Genomic DNA, 20,899 nt, shown 5'->3' on the forward strand with positions numbered 1-20,899 from the left:
GATATTTTTAAAACAAAAGTCTTAGAAATAACAGTTATAAGTAAAAAAACCTTATTATAAAAAATTTATCAAACCATCAAATAATTGAACCTGTCTAAAATTTCTTTCAAGACAAAAATTCACTTAATACAACAAACTTTTTCTTCAAAAATCTGAAAATTTGAAGTCTGATATCTTGAACCAAAACTTGGACTATAAATTTGTAAAAGAAGATGAACTGCAGCTGCATAAAAGATTGGATAAAGAAAACACATGAATAGTTAAAAAATCAAAAACACAGGATCCCGAAAAACACATCTTGCAATCAATCACCTAAAAAGACAGTAAAACACATGAAAACTGACTGTAAATAATAAAACAACACCTCAATGCCTTAACATCTTAATAATAATTCTTATCATAAAAATCAGACAACTTACATTATATGATCAGCCTATCAACAAGAAATGTTTATAATAGTTTAAAACAATCTTTTCAAAGCATTCATATAACATTAGTAACAATCACTACTTATCATTACCTACAAAAACTTAACAATCATCACTTATCTTATTATCTATAAAACTCAAAAATCATCATTATTTGTATTATTATCTATAAAAACTTAAAAACAGAAATTGTGAACTCAATGCCAACATTCCATCTGACTGACTTTTCTCAAATCTTTGTTTTCAAAGACATTTTTGGCAATTAAATAATTATTAACATTTTTATCTTTTTACAGTGATTTTCATCCACATTATATTTGAAATAACATTGATTTGCATAATGTCCATCCCTCTTGGTATCTTGGAAAACAATCGGTACTGCTATACTGTTTCATTGCGTCTTCTGACTCTTGCAAGGAATTGGAAAAATGCTGTTGAAATTTTTGCTGTAGTGTTGCCATCTCGCCATCGGTGGCTCTGCTGCTCTCGGGGTTGTCGTTACCGTGGCAACCAGGCTGTGCAGCCGTCTCCGCCGCCATTGCTGGGTGCTGCGGGGAGTTGAGGGGGCGGCGCCGTCTCGCTCCAGTCCTTGCTGCGTCACTGTGGGGATGGGAGAGGAGACGCTTATGATGCGGCCACGCCCCGCCTGCTCCAACTCCAGCACGGCCGAGCCCCCGGGAACGCCCATCTCCCTCCTCGCGCTGTTGCTCAGCAACAAGGAGCCTTCTGTCTCTCGGCCGAAGTCCGCTCCGCCCCGAGGCTGCCTCAGGCTCGGTGCCGGCTGGCCCCGCTCCGCCTGGCCTTGCTCTGCCTGCCGCTTCTGCGGTCCGCCCGGGCGGCTGGCCGGTGCTCACTGCCGCACCCTGCTGCTCTCCGCCACAGCCCGTTGCCTTAGTTCTGTCAACCCGTTCCACAAGGGACGAGGAAGGGCTTTCTGTAACTTTTTCTTGCCTTTGTATCTTGTTTTGTGATCGCTTGTCCCTGCTACAATTGACGGCAGAGGGGTCTGACCCTGAGTCATCGGAATCTGAACTCGGTGGAAGTGGGCAGCGCAGTGCCACCGTGGTGGGGTGGGGGCTGCCTGGGGCGGGGGTCTGCGCTGCTGTTGTTTGGGTGGCTGCTTCTGCCATTCCGCTAGCATTGGGGTGCCCAGCCTCTCCAAATCGCGCTGGGTTGTTCGCCGCTGCCGCCGCCGCTTCCGCTGGCGGGTACTGCCGAGCCGCGCTTCTGCGTATGCACGCACCCGCGGCAGCTGCCGCGGCCGCTGCGGGGAGGCGAGGGGCCGGCGTCGCCGCGCTCCCGTCTCCGCCCTGGTCTCCGCCTTGATCTCTGCCCCTGAGTTCCTCCTCCCGACTCAGCCCTGTTTCGTCACAAACTCCGCCTGCCTCCTCAGGTGTCTCCCCGCCTCCCGAGGGACGCGACGGGGCCACTTCCGAATTCGCCTCACTCCGCGGGACCGCCGAGCTGTTAACATCCGCTGCCTGCGGGCACACTTCTGCCCCTGCCGCACCCACGCTTTTATTCGGTCCCGTGTCGGCCAGCCCCACTCCTCCTGGCTCTGCGCTTCCCTCCAAACGAGCGACAACATCCCTGACAGAGAGACTGACTGGAGCTTTTTGCCCTCGCACTGGCCGCATATTACAAACAGTAAAGAATTTTTCAACCCGAGATGGCTTCTGAACTTCTGTCTGATCTGATGTGGGTGTCTCAAACGCCTGAACTGCTGCTTCCGCTGCTTTTTTCTCCGCAGGCATGCTTTGCAGGGTATGTAAAACTTTTTTCCAAATGCCTCCAGGCTCCAACACTGTTTTCTTGTCTTTTCCGCCCTCTATCACTGCGTCCCAAAGCAGCTGCCCCAACTCTTGCCATTTGATTTCACTAAAAATCAGCGAAGGCTTTTGCAGCTTGCCTTTGTTTCTTGCCCACAGGACCAACTGCTCTAAATCGGCTTCTTTAATTTTTTCAGCTCTCTTTGAGAGAATATGAAAGAGAAGCCGCATGGAAGCCTGCAGATCCCCATTCATGGTGAACTTTCACCCTCTCTTTCTCTCCGCGGCTTACCCCCAACTTCCGCGGGTTGCCTTTCCTCGCTTTTCTTCGGCAAGGCGGCACTCCCCCTCCAGCTTTCCGGCCCCAGCCACGTCCACACCCGCCGTTCGGGTCCTTTGTGAACGCCGAGGTCTTTCCACTGCTCCAACGGACTCTCGCAAACAAACAACAATGTGAAGAGTCTTTTTTCTTCCGTTGGGAAACGGCCCAATTCAGAGTTTGGAGACTTCTGCTCCGTTCCACCTGATCCCCGTTCACAAAAAGTGAATTTGGGATCCCGGCCCCGTCGCCATGAGGCGATTTGGACCTGAATTTTCGTCGCGCGACTCAAACTTGGCTCCCCGTTACTCTAAAAGTAATTTGGGAGCTTTTTAGGAGCCTCCTGAGTCCCTGGTCGGGCGCCACTAAAAGCCAGGGAATCTCAGAAAAATGGAAAGCTGGACAAGACAAACGCAGGTCTGAACCAATGTGGCTAATCAAGCGTTCTCCGTTTATTCAAGATAAGATGGTAGTTTATATAAGCTTCTACATAGTTTACAAAAACAAAGACACTCTGATTGGTAGGCTAACATTGTTTACCTTTTCTTTAAAACGGCCTACACCTTACACTATAAAACCTGTACTAATTCACACCCAAACAACTCAGTGGTCCCCATCACACCTTAAGACTATTTCTATCTGCGCCACAAGCTCTGAATTTCTAACTGCGTCAGAGGCTTGAAGGCCTCACAAGGCCTAAATCTGAGGCCTAGACTGGAGTAGCTCAAATTTCATAACTCATGTCCTCTTTCTCTCAAAAATGCTGCAACAAACCCCTAAATGTTTAGGCTAGGCCAGAGATAGGAGGCCTTGAGGGGAGGAAAATCAGGAGATGGGCAAAGATTCTGTTATAAATTTGCGCCAAAATGGAACATAATCCAATTAAGAATTTTATTAATTACAGCAAGTAGAATATGAGCAAAAGCAGCGCTGGACGACAGGGAGCCGCAAAAGCCGAAGCTCCACCGACTGCCGTACTGATCCGTTCAAACAGTCTCCTTTTATTCCAATTTCTTCTTTTGTCTCCCTGGAATTTGCAAGCTAGTTCCTGGGGCATTTTGCAGCTATCTTGTGTTTGTATAAGCAGTCTCTGGTGTAAGTGATTGTTGTGATCTTATCTTGCATAGGCAGTCTCCGGTGTAAGTGGTTGTTATCTTATCTTGCATCAGCTGTGTCTGTTCGCTGTTTGCATACCTCCGTGGCCTAACCTTATCCTAATAAACAATACCTCAGTCTGTATTTTTTTCCCACAGTTGTCTAACCTTTACATATATCTTAATAAACAATACCTCAATATGTATTTCTCACAATCCCCCCTTTTTCTTTTTATCCTATTATTGTTTATTAGACGCTGCTTTCATTCTCGGCACTGCAAATAAACCTTTTTCCACAATCCCAACATTTATCATAACACTCACAAGGTAATACTTCACAATTACAATGGGCGTAGCCCCCTCGTGGCATAACACATTCACAACCATCTTCATTCTCATCAATAGATGCATTTTTATATTTTGCCCCCGACCTCGTAGTTAAAATAAGCAGTTTAGCTATGTCAAATCGTTTTTTAATATCGTGTAAAATACAGCGTAATATACAAGGCCCGAATATAAGTCCCAGAATCAATATAATAAGCGGTCCTGCTAAGGCAGACAGCAAGGTGGTTAGCCAAGGTGAAACATTAAACCAATTTTCATACCATGTCCTGCTCACCTCACGATCTTTTCTATGTTGATTTAACCTTTTCCGGAGTTCAGACATAGTGTCCTGGACTACTCCTATGTGGTCAGCAAAAGAACAACATTCTTACATAATCCTCCTTCCTTTAGGAATAATAAATCTAATCCTCTTCTATTTTGCAATTCTACTTCTGATAAAGACTTTACTGAAGTGGCTAAATTTTGGATAGATTGTTCTATTTTTGCTAAATCTTCATCTACAGCCGTCTGTAAACTTTGTAACTCCTGACTTTTTACTAGGGAGGCTATGCCTGTACCTGCTCCAACTCCACCTGCTATTAGCAGTGTAGCTAAGGTTACCACTGTAATTGGTTCTCATTTTTGTATATTCAGGTCTCCTTCAAAGTGGCGTAACACCTCCTCAGAGGTGTGATAGATCAGACGAGGAACAATTATAAAGGGTCTTTGGATTTTAACACACCTGAATCCCCAACAGTCACCATGTCATTAGCTGTTCTATTTGTTACTGATAGGGAGTTTGGACGAGTGGTTGTAACACTTGCGGGGACAATCTTTTTCGTAGGGGAAGTGGGTGAATTCAATACTTTATTCGGCCCAACAGGGAGTGAGTCATGTGGTATTTTAACTTTTCTTATGAGAAAATGCCCTCCCACGTCTTTAGGAATTCCTCCATAGACACGTATTCCCCATGTTAGTCCTACTAACCACTTGTCTCCTAGGGGATGCAATACTTGAAATTTGATGCAGGTACAGACTTCCTTGTCCCGTGAAGCTACATAATCCATGTCACGCAGACCTGTAAGATCTACACCTGTTTGTTCAGGTACACATCCGTTAGGAGTCCAGGTTGCTTTTATATATTTATCGGGAGTATTTACTGACCAGCCCGAGGCTATTGTTTCACATCCCCAATAACCACAATAATAATGTCCGGGATAATTACAGTAAGACGGTCCAGAGGCCGGGCATATATAAAATGGAGGTCCTTTTTCACAATGTATCGGTACTAAATCACAAAGTTTTACTATGAATGCAGGTGGACCTGAGTTGCTAAAAGTGGTTATTGTTCTCGTTCCTTCCCAAGATATTAGTTCCCACTTAAATGGTTCATGTGGGTTTCCCCCTTCTGACAGGGTTATTATCAATATCAAGACTAACGGTATACCAGGAAAAAGAGTGTCTGTCAATTTTGCCAATTTAAGTATATTTTTACCAATCCTGGAGAAGTTCTGCCGTTCCTGCTTTTGCGTCCCATTGTTCTGGTTCTTTTCTCCACAGTTTGTTCATCTTCTGCCTCGCCCGTCGACTCAGTTGCTTCGAGTCACGGGGTGCAACATCTTCTCGGCAGCAAGGGAATTCTTCAGGAGAACAGCTGTTTCGGGATTTCTGCCTGTTTATATAGGCTTCCCACTTTGCAGCTTGAACTAATGGGGCAAAGCAAGACACAGTTAGTACTTCCCTTCTACACTTTATAACCAAGATTTCAGCCACAAAGACGACTGGTTCATTGGAATGGTAACAATAATATTGAGGGTATCCACATTCACAGCGTGTCCACCATTTATCCTGGCATACCTTATGCCTAGAACAAGCAAATGGATAACAATTGCAGTTTAGATCATTACAACTAATTCAAATATCTAGAATACATATATTATTTACATCAGCATATCTTCTATATTCACTATTGTGTGGCTATATATGTCTAACAATTTCCTTCAACACACGTTGTACACTTCCATATATAATAGATAAAAAAAGAAATAATTATAGCAGATATAAACAATACATACTTTACACCAAAAGGTAATGCAGCAAAAAAATCAAATAAAGTCTTTATCATTGCTTTATCTTTTCAGGGTTATCTTGGTGTCACCTGGAGTACTGATTACTTTCCAGTGGGGTCTTGTCACTGGGCCTTTAATGCGGCTGGCATGAGTCCATCCACGCTCAGCAGTCCGGACAGCTGTTTCTGTTGTCAACAAAACGAGATAAGGTCCCTCCCAATTGGGTTTTAGGGTTTCTTCCTTCCACACTTTAATCAATATCCAATCCCCAGGTTTAACTTTGTGTATTTTTAAGTCCAACGGGGGTTGTTGCACAATCAGTCCATGTTTCCAAAGATGGTTACGATGTTCTGCTAATTGTGAAACATATTCATTAATCACACGGTCTCTAATTAAAACATTTGTTTGTGGGCTTTCAATTCTGTAGGACATTCCATACACCATTTCAAACGCTGATATTCCTACATCTGCTCGGGGTCTGGTTCTGAGAATTAATAGTGCAATAGGTAGGCATTTAATCCATGATAATTTGGTTTCTATCATTAGTTTAGTCAAAATAGTTTTAATTTCTCCAGTCATCCTTTCAACTTTTCCTGAACTTTGTGGATGCCATGGTGTATGGTATTCCCACTTAATACCCAAGCTTTCTGTCAGATCTCTAACAATTTTTGACACAAAATGTGTTCCTCTGTCCGAGTCGATTACTTCAGGTACTCCATATCGAGGTATAATATGTTCAAGTAACACTTTAGTGACTTGGTTAGCGGTTGCCCTGGAGGTAGGAAAAGCTTCAACATAATGTGTTAAATGATCCACCATTACTAATAAATATTTGTAATGCCCTACCCTAGGTAGTTCAGCAAAATCTACTTGTATATGTGAGAAAGGTCTGTATGCTGGGGAACGTCCCCCAAGAGGTCTCTGTTTTATGTTTTTTCGATTAACCTTTTGACAGGTCTCGCAGGCTGCCGTGACTGTCTTTGCTATATTATATACGCCTATACAGGCAAACTGTTGATTGAAATGATCAACTAACGCCTGAGTTCCCCAGTGTGTTTTGCTGTGTATTTTTGAAAATATTTCAAGTGCTATGCCCTTCGGCACTTCGGCAAGACTTTTCACAGGTATGTGGGGTTCGGAAATTTGGATCTTAATCGGTGGCATTTCCAGTCTACTAATTGTGTCCGGAGAGTACCAGACATTGGGGTTAATTTGTTTTTGATTATCCACGGTCAAAGGATAAGCAGACACTGCCAACTCTTGATTTTTCACTTTAATTTCTAATTGCAATTCAACAATTAAATCTCGTCCTAACAGATTAAATTCTGCTTCAGGGACGAGCAAGAGTTCCCCCATTTCAAATTTATTTTCAGTTTTGAATACCACATTCTTGATTTTACTTACTTTAAAAGGTTCCCCTTTTGCCCCAATTACTTGTACCTTTTCAGGGGAAACTTTATATCCCTCAGGTATTTGCTTAATAGTTGATTTCTCAGCCCCAGTGTCTACTAAAAAGGTGAACTCTTGTTTTTGGGGACCTATTTTTAATTTTATCAAGGGCTCATGGTGGCTCCGGTCCCCTAAAATATAGAGCCCCTGACTTTCCTATTCCGTTTTCAAATTTTCCTCGTCCCTGATCCTTTCTCTGCAATTCTTCTTTATATGTCACTTCTTTCCATAGTAAAAACAAGATCTCTGTTCCTTTTCTACTTATACCTTCCCTTGTTTCGTCCTAGCAGATCTGTGTTCACCAGTTCGCCCTTTGCAATCCTCTCTGACCGCTGCTACCATCATTCTTACTTGTCGCTTGCTACTCTCTTCTTCCCGCCTTACGTAGACTTTCTGAGCTTCCCTCAATAATTCATCCAACCCTCTATTCTGCCAGTCCTCTAACTTTTCAATCTTCTTTCTGATATCTTCCCATGATTTTGCCACAAACTGAGTTTTGAGGAGCGCTTGCCCTAAAGGATCGTTTGGATTTACCCCAGAGTACAGCTGAAGGGCTTTCCTCAGTCGTTCCAGCAACTCAGTAGGGCTTTCATCTTTCTTTTGCATTTCATTAAATGCTTTATTGATATTCTGCCCACGGGGTACTGCTTCTCTAATTCCCTGAATTACTATAGTTCTCAGGTCCTGCATGTGAGTTCTATGCGCCGGATCCTGATTATTCCAATTAGGTCTTTGGAGTGGCCATTTAATATCTGCTTGAGGTCCCTGGGCATGCTGAGCATCCCACAGTCTCATTCCTGCTCGTCTAATCATATCTCTTTCCTCGGTAGTAAATAATTGACCAAGGATAGATTGCATCTCATCCCAAGTATAAAGGTTTGGTCCCAAAAATTGATCTAGTCTTTCTGCTACTCCGAGTGGGTCCTCAACTAAGTTTCCCATCTCGGTTCTTTTAAAATCTCGTAAGTCAGCCGAGTTTAAGGGTACGGAAATATATCCGATCACAGGCTGAGGTCCCCCCATGGGTATTTCCCTTAGGGGGTACATCTGAGCTGCCCCTCTTTGACTTCTAGTTACACGTCTAGGAGGGGGGGGACCCTTGTTCTGATTCTGGTGGGGGAGTGGGCGCTCTGGGGACCTCTGGAGGGGCAGCGGGAACGGGAGGAGGAATGTAAGGAGGGAGGGTTAGAAGGGTTTCGTCTAACTCTTCCTTCTTTTTCTTGGGTTTAGTTTTTATTTCATTCAACAGATAAAGTCTAGCCCCCGGTCTTTCTAGCCACACTTCCGCATATTGACTCTCCTCCGGGTTAAAGAGTTTTTTATTATTAACCCAGAGGTTTAATTGCTGTCTTACCCAATCTTCTTCTGACCCATAGACTGGCCAAAAAACATTTTTAGAAATCTTCTTCCCTCCCCATATCTTAGTACAATATTCTATAATTTTTGCTTATCTTTCCCTAGGGTTCCAGGGAAATATCTCCAATTATCTAAGATATATGCCAGAGGGGTATTCTTAGGTACAAAGGGTACCCTCCCCATGGGAGTCGAAGGCTTGCTGCCCTTTGCCCCCATCTTCTGGAATATCCACAAACACACACTCACTCGCTCCTCTTGTTCCTGGCCCAGTCCCTCGTGGGAGATGGAAAACGCAGTACTTAAGAGTCCACACTTGCTTGGTTCAGTATATCGAACCTCTCATTCGTTATATTCCAGGAAACCCAATCCCGCCCGAACGGCAAACCCGCGAACAATTTCGCACTGCAAATAATTTCGCAATATACTTACGCGTCCTGCGTCTTAGTCCGGACTCCTGTGCACAGAATTTTAAGGGATTTTACCGGTTTCTCCTTTGCTCATTATCCTAGACTTTAGGTTCGTCGGTAAGGTTGGGGTAAGCTGTTGATCACGGGGCCGCGAAATGTTGCGGGGCGTCTCCTCGGAGGATCAAAGCCCACCGTTCCATATCCGAGTCACGGCACCAGACATTGTTATAAATTTGCGCCACAACGGAACATAATCCAATTAAGAATTTTATTAATTACAGGCAGTAGAATATGAGCAAAAGCAGCCCTGGACGACAGGGAGCCTCAAAAGCCGAAGCTCCACCGACTGCCGTACTGATCTGTTCAAACAGTCTCCTTTTATTCCAATTTCTTCTTTTGTCTCCCTGGAATTTGCAAGCTAGTTCCTGGGGCATTTTGCAGTTATCTTGTGTTTGTATAAGCAGTCTCTGGTGTAAGTGATTGTTGTGATCTTATCTTGCATAGGCAGTCTCCGGTGTAAGTGGTTATTATCTTATCTTGCATCAGCTGTGTCCGTTCGCCGTTGCCTAACCTTATCTTAATAAACAATACCTCAGTCTGTATTTTTTTCCCACAGTTATCTAACCTTTACATATATCTTAATAAACAATACCTCAATATGTATTTCTCACAGATTCCAAAAGAGGCTCTCACCCCGATGTAGTTGTCCAGCTCTTTATTCCATGAGGTCTAGGGGGAAGAGCAGAGGAAAAGAGGGCGAACAGGAAATGTCAGGGGTTTATCTATGCTCTGGACAGGGAGGGCTTCTTGGCTCTCTGCCAACTCCGTTGGGGCAGGAAGGAGGGGACCAGGCTTATCTTGATCAGAGTCACAGAGGTCCCGGGGAATGGGGAAAGGCATAGCCCAAGCGCACTGTAACAGAAAAAAATATTACAGAATTATTAAAGCAAAGTGCGATATGGTACTTACTTTATATATATATATATATTTATATATAAGAACACGACACTATTGCATAGGTTTCAGAAGAAGGGGAAAAACAGATCTGAGGTGTCTTGGTTTAGGGCAAATTTTGGAGAATATTTCTAAAGGGTTTTTTTTTAGAAAGTAAATTTAAGTGGCCTTTTTTTACCTGGTTTGGGAAAATATTTCCTTGACGGAAAGTAGGAAAAAATGTTTTTTTAATAGGCAATGTATTTATTAGTATAAAAGAAAATGAACAATATTAAACAATAAAACCTCTTGCCACTCTGAAGAGATGACAAACTCAGAAAGGCCCCTTGGTGGCCTGTAGCCTGGCTCACTTAGTCTGTTATTAGTCTTTCTGGTGCTGGAAATGCCGGGGCCTAGGCCTGTACTGGTGGGCTATAGGTGTGAGCTGCCAATGTTTGTCTGGGTTTTTAGTCTCGAGAAAATTTAAACAGTTTTAAGAAAAAGAAAAATTATAGTTTAGGGAACTTTTCTGCTTTAGTTAGTTTAAAATTAATTAAAAAGTAAAAGACAACTCTTGCTGTCTGTCCTGCAGACTTCACAGTCTAGGAGAAAGATGTGGGGGAGTAAGTGCAGTTTCTAATAACAAACTTTGCACTTCTTTTCTCCCTCCCTTTGCTTTTGGAATTAGTCTTAAAGGTGCAAAACTTATTTTTGGGCTAAATACACAAGTGAGGATATAAGCATCATAAAGTCATTTTAGGACATTTTACTCCTTATTCTTGTATTGTTAGGTTATTACTAAAACTAATATATATTTTCACCTTATAAACATACATTATAAATATAGATTGGTAAAGATAGATAATGGTAGTGATATTTAGCAAATAGTGATATGCATATATGGTCCTTTTTTAATAATTACATCTCTTTAAGGTATACACTTTGTTGTTCTTTTTGTATTATTTACTATGTGCAACCTGGTCCCTGAGCAAAGACAACTTTATGAATGGGTTTGTTTGTATTTGAGGTAGAATTGATCTAAACTGTTTTTCCTAATAATTTTCTGATATGTTTTATTGGGACTTTGTTTTTGTTTATTGTATGCAGGGGCTTAGATTGCGTAGGGCCTGCTTGGTTGGTGGAGCCTTGGATGTTAACTAATTAGGTGGCCTTTCCTAGATGTTGTTCTTAATTTTTGAAAGATTTCTTACTTAATGTTTTTAAGGTGGTTTTTAATTGTCTATTGTACATTTTTACTTTGTTTGCAGCTGGTGTATGATAGGGGATATGGTATACTTACTTAATGTTATGGTTTTTAGCCTAGGTGTTGATGAGGTTGTTTTTGAAATTAGTCTCATTGTCTGACTTAATTTTTTAGGGGTATTATGCCTCTAAAGGACTTGGTTTTTAAGGCTTAGGATGGTGTTATGGGCCGTAGCGTGAAGTGCAGGGTAGGTCTTTAGCTATTTAGTGGTGGTTTTTGTCATTGTGAGCATATAGCGCTTGCCTTGGTGGGTTTGAGGTAGTGTGATGTAATTAATCTGCTAGGCCTCCCCATACTTACATTTGGACTACTGTCGACTATACTATAGGGATTTTAACTTCCTTGGCTTGCTTGAAGGCAGTACACATCTCACAGTCATGGATAACTTGAGAAATATTGTTTGTGGTTAAATTTATTCTTTGGTCTTGTGCCTACTTATAAGTTGCATTTTTCTTTTGATGACTTGAGGCATCATGGGTCCATCAAGTTAAGAATAACTTTTTTTTGTGTTGCTAATTTAAATCTATCTTTGACACTTTTGTTTTTGTAGCATGATTTACTTGTTGATTGTTTTGGTGCTCTTTATTAGTTCTACTCTTGAGAACATGGACATCTACAAGGCAGACTTTCACAGATAGTTTTTTTTATCTTGGTAGTGATGTTTTTCACTCTTTAGTAGCTTAAATTGATTTTTTAAAATGCTGCTAATTAGGTTTTTTTTCACTTCTCCAGCCATTCCCACAGAGCATTGATTACTATATGAATTGGTATAAAGGTATAGCTTTGGCCACTTCTCTTTTTTAGTAATATTTAGGGTTAGTTTAATGTTTTAAGTTTAGTAAGTTGACTTGATCTACTTTTTCTTTTAGTAGCTTTTGTAACTTGTTGTGTGGGGCTTTATATGGCTGCTTTTTACTTTTGTTTTATCTTTATAATGTGATAAGAATTATTAGTAAAAAGAGTGCAATGTGTTTCTTTTGCTGGCAGTTGGTTGTATGGTGGAGCTTTTTTAGTACTTGTTATTTGCTCTTGTTCTTTTTGTTTATGAGACTAAAGTTTTCACTTTTGGGCTAATTTGTAGTTGTTTTTAAAATTTTAGGGTGATTTAGTTTTTTAATATGGGTGCATTGTGTGATGAGGGCAATTCACTTGCTCCATGTGGCATTGGTGGTATGGTGGGTAGAGGGAACTTTCGCTTTGAATATTTGCTTCAGCACCAGTAGTCGGGGTGCCAGGAGGAGTTGTGTTTTAGTGCTTATTACTTTATTACTTTGGGGGTGGCTTGGACTCTTTTATGGGCTGTTAAAATCAGGGTTTTTTTGTTGTTTTTTGGGTTTTTTTTTTTTTTTTTTTTTTTTTTTTTTTTTTGTTGAGGTGTAGTTGGTTTTAGACTCTTTGTATCTTTGACTCTAAAATTTTAGTGGTTGATTTTGAGTCTCACTAGGCACCTTCTGCCAAAGGCTCCAGGACAGACTATGGCTCCCGGCTGCAGAGTAGAGCATGTTTTTTATATCTGGTCCTGTCCTGACTGGGCTAAGGGTTATTGTATGAGTGATTTTTTGCTTGATTTGGGTAAAGGCTTGTTGCTGTTTAGGGCCCCACTGGAAAGTGTTCTTCTTGTGGGTGACTAAGTAGAGAAGGCTCATAATTTGGTTGTATTTAGGAATATGCATTTTCTAAAAGCTCATGGTGCTTAGGAAAGTTTGTGTTTCCTTCTTCTTGGTTGGTGGAGATATGGCTGTGATTATGTTGATGACATTGGTGGGAATCTGATGCTGTCTATTTTGTTACTTTATTCTTAGGAACTGGATTTCTTAAGCAGGTCCCTTAACTTGGTTCTTCATGGTGGTAAAACTAGTTTTCAGGAGAATTTTGATGCTTTTCTCTCTTTTTTTAAACACTTTTGTGTCTGTGTTCCCCAACATAATGATGTTATTCATGTACTGTAGATGCTCTGGAGCTTTATCTTTTTTTTTAATGTAGTCTGGATTAGTCTATGGTAAATGGTAGGATTGTGTTTCTATTTTTGGGGCAGTTGGTTTTAGGTGTACTGCACACCCCTCTATGTGAAGGCAAACTGAGGCTTAGAGGAATGGAGAAAAATGCATTGGCAATGTTAATAGTGGCATATTATTTTGTTGGTTTGGGTTTTAGCTTGTATTGGAGTTCTAACATGTTTGGTAAAGCAGCGCTCAGTGGTGGAGTCACTTCATTTAAGGTATGATAGTCTACAGTTAATTTCTATTTTTTTAATATTTGTATATAGGCTAAATGGGGCTGTTGAAGTGTGAGTGGGTTTTGTTGACTACTTTTTGACATTTTAGCTCACAGATTATTTTGTGGATGGGAATCAGTATCTTGAGTTGTTTTGTATTGTTGGTGGTATACTGTTGAGGTGGTAATTGGTATTTGTTGTTCTTTTACCTTTAGGAGTCTTATTGTAGATGGGTTTTTTGATAGTTTAGGTAAGGTGTTTAATTGCTTAATGTTCTTTGTTTTTATAGCTGTTATTTTAAATGACCACCTGAGGTTTTTTTGGGGTTTGAAATATTTATTTCGGAGGAAGTCTATGTTTAAAATGCATAGCGCTTCTGGGCCAGTCACAATAGGGTGATTTTTTTACTCTTTTTTAGTTAGGTTTACATTAGTTTTTACTAAAGTAAAATCCTGTGATCCCCCTGTCACACCAGCAATAGAAACAGATTCTGCCCCTACGTGTCTTGATAGGATTAATGTGCACTGCACACTAGTGTTGACTAAGGTCTTATATTTTTGTAGTTCTGATGTGCTAGGCTAATGAATTTATACAGTCTAAAAAACATGGGGTTTTTTAACTTTTACTTGGCTAGACATAGGGCCCCTCTAAGCCTGGTTATCTTTTTTTACTTGGGCATATGTTTTGGAGGTTCTTTTAAGGGGATTGGATATGTTGTCATCATTATTATACTTGGTAGTTTGGCTATGGGCAACTGGAGTTGTTTCTTTTTTAGTGGAACTTTTTCTCTAAATCTTGCTTTTTTTAAATTTATGCACTTGTTGCATTAGAGCAGTAGTAGATTTTCTATTCTATTTTTTATGGGGTTTTTTATAATCATGTAGGAAGAACTATAGTTCAGCTTATGGGGTGTACCTTCTCTCCCTGTCTGGGGTATGTTTATATTTGTTATTAGAACTTCTGATCTGTATTGTTGAGATTTAATTTCTTCTATGGGTTTTTTGTGATTCTCTTCTACTTTATTTTTTAATTTCTGTAGAGGTGTTTCTATAGCTGTGTTTTTTGTATGTGTTGGGCCATGCACGGCATCTGCATATGTTTGGAACTTCTTGGTTATATTAAGTATGGTCTTTTCCCTGTCATCCTGCTCTATTATTGTTAAAGCAGAAGTGTATTTTTGTGGCTTAAGTTGTATAAGTTTTTTTTTACATTATGGCTGTATATGGTATTAAGTCTGGATTTATAATGTTTTGATTATTTGAGAAGACAATCTTTGCTACTGATATTTTTTTTAAGTGCTGAATTTTTTGTTCTATGGTCTTTTACTGGGTTTGCTGTATATAGAGATTGTCTGCACACAGATATTTTTTGTGCCATACTTCCCAAGACTTGTGCCTAGAGACTGTGAGGGTTAGCCTCCCTCATCATTTTTTGGTTGCTAACTGGATTATGTGAAGGGGATTTTAAATGCTTCACTTCAGTACCATCCAGAATTCTAGCTTTGCTTGCAGTATTTTGAAGATGGACTAACCAATTAACTATAGATTCACCAGGTCATCGAGTATAATCTTTTTTTAGTCTATGAATGTTCTTCAAGGAAAAGGACTTAATAATGATTTTTGATTTTGTGTCAGTAACTGGCTTTGAGGGTCCTTCCCTCAGATCATCATTGTCCACTGGCCAATTGGTTTTGGTTGTGTGTTTTCCACCTCTCATGGTAGGAGCAATAGTCATTGGTTGAGGCTCGTTGTCTGGTTTAGCTGCGGGCTTAGGCTTACTATCTGGTTTAGCTACAACCTGAGTAGTTGGGATGTTGGTTGCAGCCTGAGTGACTGGGGCAGTTGTTGATTTATCTCCCTGCCCCCTTGTTTCTATTTGCTGTTCTATAGCATTTAGTTGGGTGTGATAAGCATAGGCCATGGTCTGGTTTATTATGATCTTCTTTTCTTTAGAGTTATCATGGAAGTTTTTTCTAGATATTTCCCCACCTTGTCTGGGTTTTGAATTTGTTTACGTGAAAATTTTCAGGCTGGGGGATCAGAAAATTCTTTTAGGGTTCGACTTATTTTTTTCTCATTCTCTATACTACTTAGAATTTTCCATGTCTGGATTTGCTTTTGGGTTAGGAGTCTCATCAGCTCTTTCGGACATCTCAGCCCTCATTCTAGAGAAGTTGTAGACCATATAGAGCTAACTAAATACTAGGAAAGTGGTGCCTTTAACATTTAGGGGAAACTGTGTGGGGATCCTGGGAGGCATCCCCTGGGTTGAGGAGACACAAGAGGCTTCCCTCAGGGGCTGTTGGGACCCCACTGGCTCCTCCCCTTGTTCCTATGTCTCTGAGCCACTCCCTCCCTATTCCCCGATTGGCCCTCATCTTGGAACTGCCCTGAGACTACTGTGGAGCCCCTACCTCTGGGGAGAGAGAAACCTGGACTCTTTGGATGAGTGTGCCCTTGGACCCTGAACATCTTACCGCACAGCTGAATTAAACATCTGTGGATACTATGCAAAGGCCCTTTTTACTTCCTTACCCTGGACTTTATTAGCAGCTATTCCAGCTGCAGCAAATAGGGCATCAAACAGGGACCTCTTCTCGTGGAAAACATCTGGAATAGACCACCCCGAGAATTTGGGGGTTTTTTACCCCAGTGTGGTGAGTTTGAAATTTTGGTTCTTTCCTCCTTTTACTCTCGCATGTTGGGAAGAGACTGGATTAAGATGGAAGCAACACTCACCCATGCACAACAAGAAGTTTACCTCCACCTTAAAAAGTCTTTTCTTCAAGAAAATTTTTGGTTTTCAGAGGGAGGGTTAAAGTGTTTTGTACACTGGTTATTTAAGCATTTTCCTTATATTTTGCGGAACTCAGTCCTAACTGATGAATTTTTGGAAGTAGTTTGGGAAAAGTCGAAAACTAAGATAGAATTCCATCCTTTATTTAATATGATGATGAAATGTATTCTGACTCTTGAGGAACATTTAAAAAATGGTGAACCCCAGCTGAAAACTCCTCCTCCGTGTTCCCCTCTTTGTGCCCCCACACCTCCTCCCCTGTCACAAGGAAAGACTCCTCCAGGTTTTCCTGTCCTTACTCCTGTTGACCAAGTTAGCTCTCCCTGCATGGCCGCGACTGCATGGTCACTTTCACGTGCTCAAGATGGCAGAGACCACCTGGCTGCGGCCACTGGGTCCCTCCTTCTGCCCTCTGGCCCTCATGCCTCTTCCCACAGTTCCCACAGTCCCAGTCCCAGGAGTGAGGGTGGTGGGGTCAGAGGCACGGGCCCTGACTGGCAAATTACGGCTGCACCAGTCCCTTACAACCAAGGGGAAAGAAACCCCACCTGCGAGCCTTTTCCAAATGCACAGTTTAATCAGTCTTGCAGTGCTAGAAAGGACAGTAAACAAAAGAATGGACGTGTTTACCTCAGTTGTTATAGCACCACAGGATGCGGTGTGGGTGGCGAGAGCTGTATCCCCTCACACAGAACTGCTGCCCCTGAGGAAAACCCATGGCTGCCCTGCCTCCACTCCACATGGGCTGAGTGAGCTGGCTGATACTTACTGCCCAGCCTACACCGCAGCAGCCCGGTGCACCGGGGCCGAGGACGGGGGGTGGGAGAGGCCGGTGGCCCCAAAGCGCTGCTGTTGCCAGGCAGGCAGGCAGCGCTGCCGAGGGATGACTCAGAGCCGCAGCCCTGGAAGAGAAACTGCCGCCGCCCACTGCTGCCGCATGGGAAGCCCCACTTCAGCAGTGCCTGCGGGCACCAGCTGGGACGGACCCCTGGGAAGGGGCCGGCCTCCAGCATGGCCGCCAACACCAGGAACAGGACAAACTTCACGCGGCAGCGTCTCAACACCAGCACCAAGTCAAGCACCAGCACCACAAATACAAACCTACTGGCAAGAGTAAAAAGGTCCTTTCCATTAACGTTTTGGGGGCAATGGAATGGTTCAATGTAAAAAACAGATATGGTTTCATAACCCAGAATGATAACAAAAATATGTGTTTGTTCATCAGACTGATATAAAAAGGAATAACCCCAGGAAATACCTTCACAGTCTAGGAGATGGAGAAATTGTGGAATTTAATATAATACAAGAAATAAAAGGCCCCCAAGCAGCCAATGTGACAGGACCTGATGGAGTTCCAGTGCAAGGTAGTAAATATGCACCAAACTGCAAACCTGCAAAATATCCACATCATAGAAGTCCTCCACACAACTACCAAGGAAATAGAACCCAAAACCAACAACCATCAAGCCCCAGTGACTGCCTAAAAACCAAAATGGCACAGAACAACGACAAGCCGTCCTGCATCCAAAAGTCCACCTCCATAATGACTGAACCTTGCAATTAGATAAGTCCCACTTCTTCAAATACCTTCCCTCAATTCCGGTGGCCCCCCTGCCTCCTTCCCACTTTCTCCTTTTGTCGCTATTGAGGCGGTCGTGACAAAAAGCAGAGACCACAAGCAGCCTCAGATGGCAACTCTTTATTATCGAAAATGGCTGAGCTTTTATACACTTGGTAATTGTTTATACTTCTTCTACCCCAACTATTGGCCACAATGAATCAATATTAAACCATTGGTGAAAAGTAACAATGACTTCAGCTAACTTCCTAAAAATACTTTGTCCAGCTGCAAAGTTCACTCCTTATCTTTCTTCAGTTCCTCTCTTCTCTTGGTCTCCTTAGTAACAGCCTTGGAAAGAGCTCCTTATCAGCTTCTCCTTGCTTCTTGGCTTCTTCTTGCTCCTTTAGCTAACAGGACCGCTGTTAGCCCCTTCCACACCCTTTTCCTTTCCATTGTCCTATTACCTTTTTTTTTATGTTCCCACAAATTTCTAGCTCCCTTTCCCCCTCCCATGGTCTCTTTCCACTAATCCCTTTCCCCAGAATTCCTTCTCAATACTAGAGGGGGGGTGATTGGGACTGAAAGAAAGGAAGGTTTCCCTAAAGTAACCATCTTTTTCTTACAAGTTAATGATTTCCATTTAGAAATTTCCAACTGGCACACCACCCCCTACACTACCTTGTACAGAGTTTATCACAGCTGACCACTCTACCACAGGTGACAGAGAACCAGCCCCTGCTGAAGAAACCTTCTCCTCAGTTTCCTGATAAACTGTGCTAAGAAAACCCCGCATCCATCCTGCCAGCTCTAAGATGCTCCAGAAAAATCTGTTTGGACACTGGGGACTCAGGATTGTTTGCATTTTGAAAATTGTCATATGGGCGCTTTTGATTGTTTTTGTCATTTTGTGTTGATTCAGTTGATCCTGCAACAGAGTAGAAATTTAACAGAGTAGAAATCCATTTAGATTTAGGTGAAATGTGCTACTTTGAATTATTTGTAACTTGCTAGCATAAGTAAAATATACTGTTTAGTCTAGTAGCTCTGCTGCGCTAGTAAAAACTGCCTCAGCCAAAGAGAAAGAAAATGAATTTCTAAACTGAAAAAATAAGAGAGACTCCTTGAACTTTAAAAGGAAAAAAACACAAACCAAAACTGAATCTACAAAAGACAGATAAAGTAACTAAAGAGTTCTCTATACAAAGACTGTTCTCTGTACAAAGACTAATTACAAGTTATAATGCAAAACCAGTAAAATGAACATGCATGAACCTATTGTAAAGCTCTATGCATATGTACTAGTAAAGAAGAATAAAAAAAGATCAGGAGTTCTCAGGGGTGCACATGTTCTTTAAGAGGAGGACGATCCCCACATGCATCCAGCACTATAATAAACATACCAGCTTTACAATTTTACAAACTGTAGAGTTAGGTTTTTTTCCCCGTAAATCATTTTGGCGAGCCAGGCAGGAGACTGTCTTTGTCCTCGCAGGGGCTGAAACGTGGACAAAAATTGAAACCTTTTGCTGTTTTTTTTTTTGCCTTTCCATCTACTAGCTCATTTCTTTTTCTTAATTCTGATCTTAATCTCTGGTGTGCTTTAATATGCTTACTTCTAGCATTTGTATTATCTCTTCAGCAGTCTCCTTTTTCTAGATAGCTTTATGTGTGTGCACAGCTCTGAATGCATTTTTAAGGCACTGGTCAGTGTGATAATCTCGGCCTTCTGCGCAGAGGTCCTTGTTGGTAAGGGTCTAGATTTTATTACTTCTCTGTAGGTAGTGACTGCATATCTAGTATGTTGCTTTCTATTGGCAACGTAGTGAGCTAGGTCTCTATCATTTAAAGGAGTGTCCTTTAAGTCTGGGCAGCTGGAGTAAGTAGCTTCAGTAGTCCTTAGGCAATTGTGGTGTATTGCTTTTCCTTGATTTCTACTGAGAAAAGAAGCTGGGTTGACAATGTTAGTTACTACTATCTCTACATCATCTTGTTCTACCATGATGGTCTGGTACCTCAGGAACCGCTGTGGTGAGATCTGGTGGCTGCCTTTTACTTGTAGTACTGTGGATACTGTGTGGGACACTAGTACAGTCATTTTCTGTCCTAGGGTAAACTTGCGTGCTTCTTATATATTTAGTACAATTGCTGCTACAGATCTGAAGCAACTTGGCCATCCTTTGGCACTGCATCTATTTGCTTGGGAAAGTAAGTAACTGCCTTCTGTTATGAATTTAAGTCTTGAGCTACATGGGAGAAGAAAAATAATAGTTTGCTTATATCTGGAAGTCTTAAAGCTGGAGCTGACATCAGAGTATTTTTTAGTTGGTGAAAGGCTTGTGTGGCTTCTTTTATCTACTGGAGATCTCTATCTGACAAACAGTCTGTAATTATAAACTTACAGTTGGCACTACCCTGCTATGCTTATGCCTTTTTCTTTAATCTTCTTTCTTCTTGTGGAGTTTCCTAAGGTTTTGGATCTTTGCAAGTAGCATTCTAAACAGTGGGGGAATTTTTAAAGCTTTGAGGCACATGGACCATGTGAGCTAGGTTTTGAGACTGTTTTTAGGGGTTTTCTATTCAAATGCAAAATTTTTTTGTCTGGCTTCCTGGATAGGGAGGTAAAAGAAAGCATTTTTCAGATCTAAAAGAGTAAACTAGGTTAGTTTAGGTGTTAAATAAGTTAGTAAGGTATATGGATTTACTACCACACGATATAAGCTTTTTGTTTTCTTATTGACAACCCTCAATCTTGTACTATTAATTACTGGGCTGATTTCTTCCTAATCTTCTTTTTCAGGGGGTACTGCATAATTTTCACTGGTTGTGTCCCTTCCTTAAGTTTGATTACTCTGGGGGGCATTCTTTGCCCTCCCTGGTACATCAGAGGCCCGTGCCCCCAAAAATACTTGTCCTAA

The 20,899-nt window shown here is 41.7% G+C and overlaps 1 protein-coding gene across 4 annotated transcripts in view; it reads left to right on the plus strand.

The window, feature by feature from the left end:
* The window catches only part of LOC116806898 (guanine nucleotide-binding protein G(q) subunit alpha), a 374,172-nt gene that overhangs the window by 111,093 nt on the left and 242,180 nt on the right, over window positions 1-20,899 (plus strand). The window lies entirely within an intron of this gene.

This window comes from Taeniopygia guttata, chromosome W (assembly GCF_048771995.1).
Source record: "Taeniopygia guttata chromosome W, bTaeGut7.mat, whole genome shotgun sequence".
NCBI classification, from domain to species: domain Eukaryota; kingdom Metazoa; phylum Chordata; class Aves; order Passeriformes; family Estrildidae; genus Taeniopygia; species Taeniopygia guttata.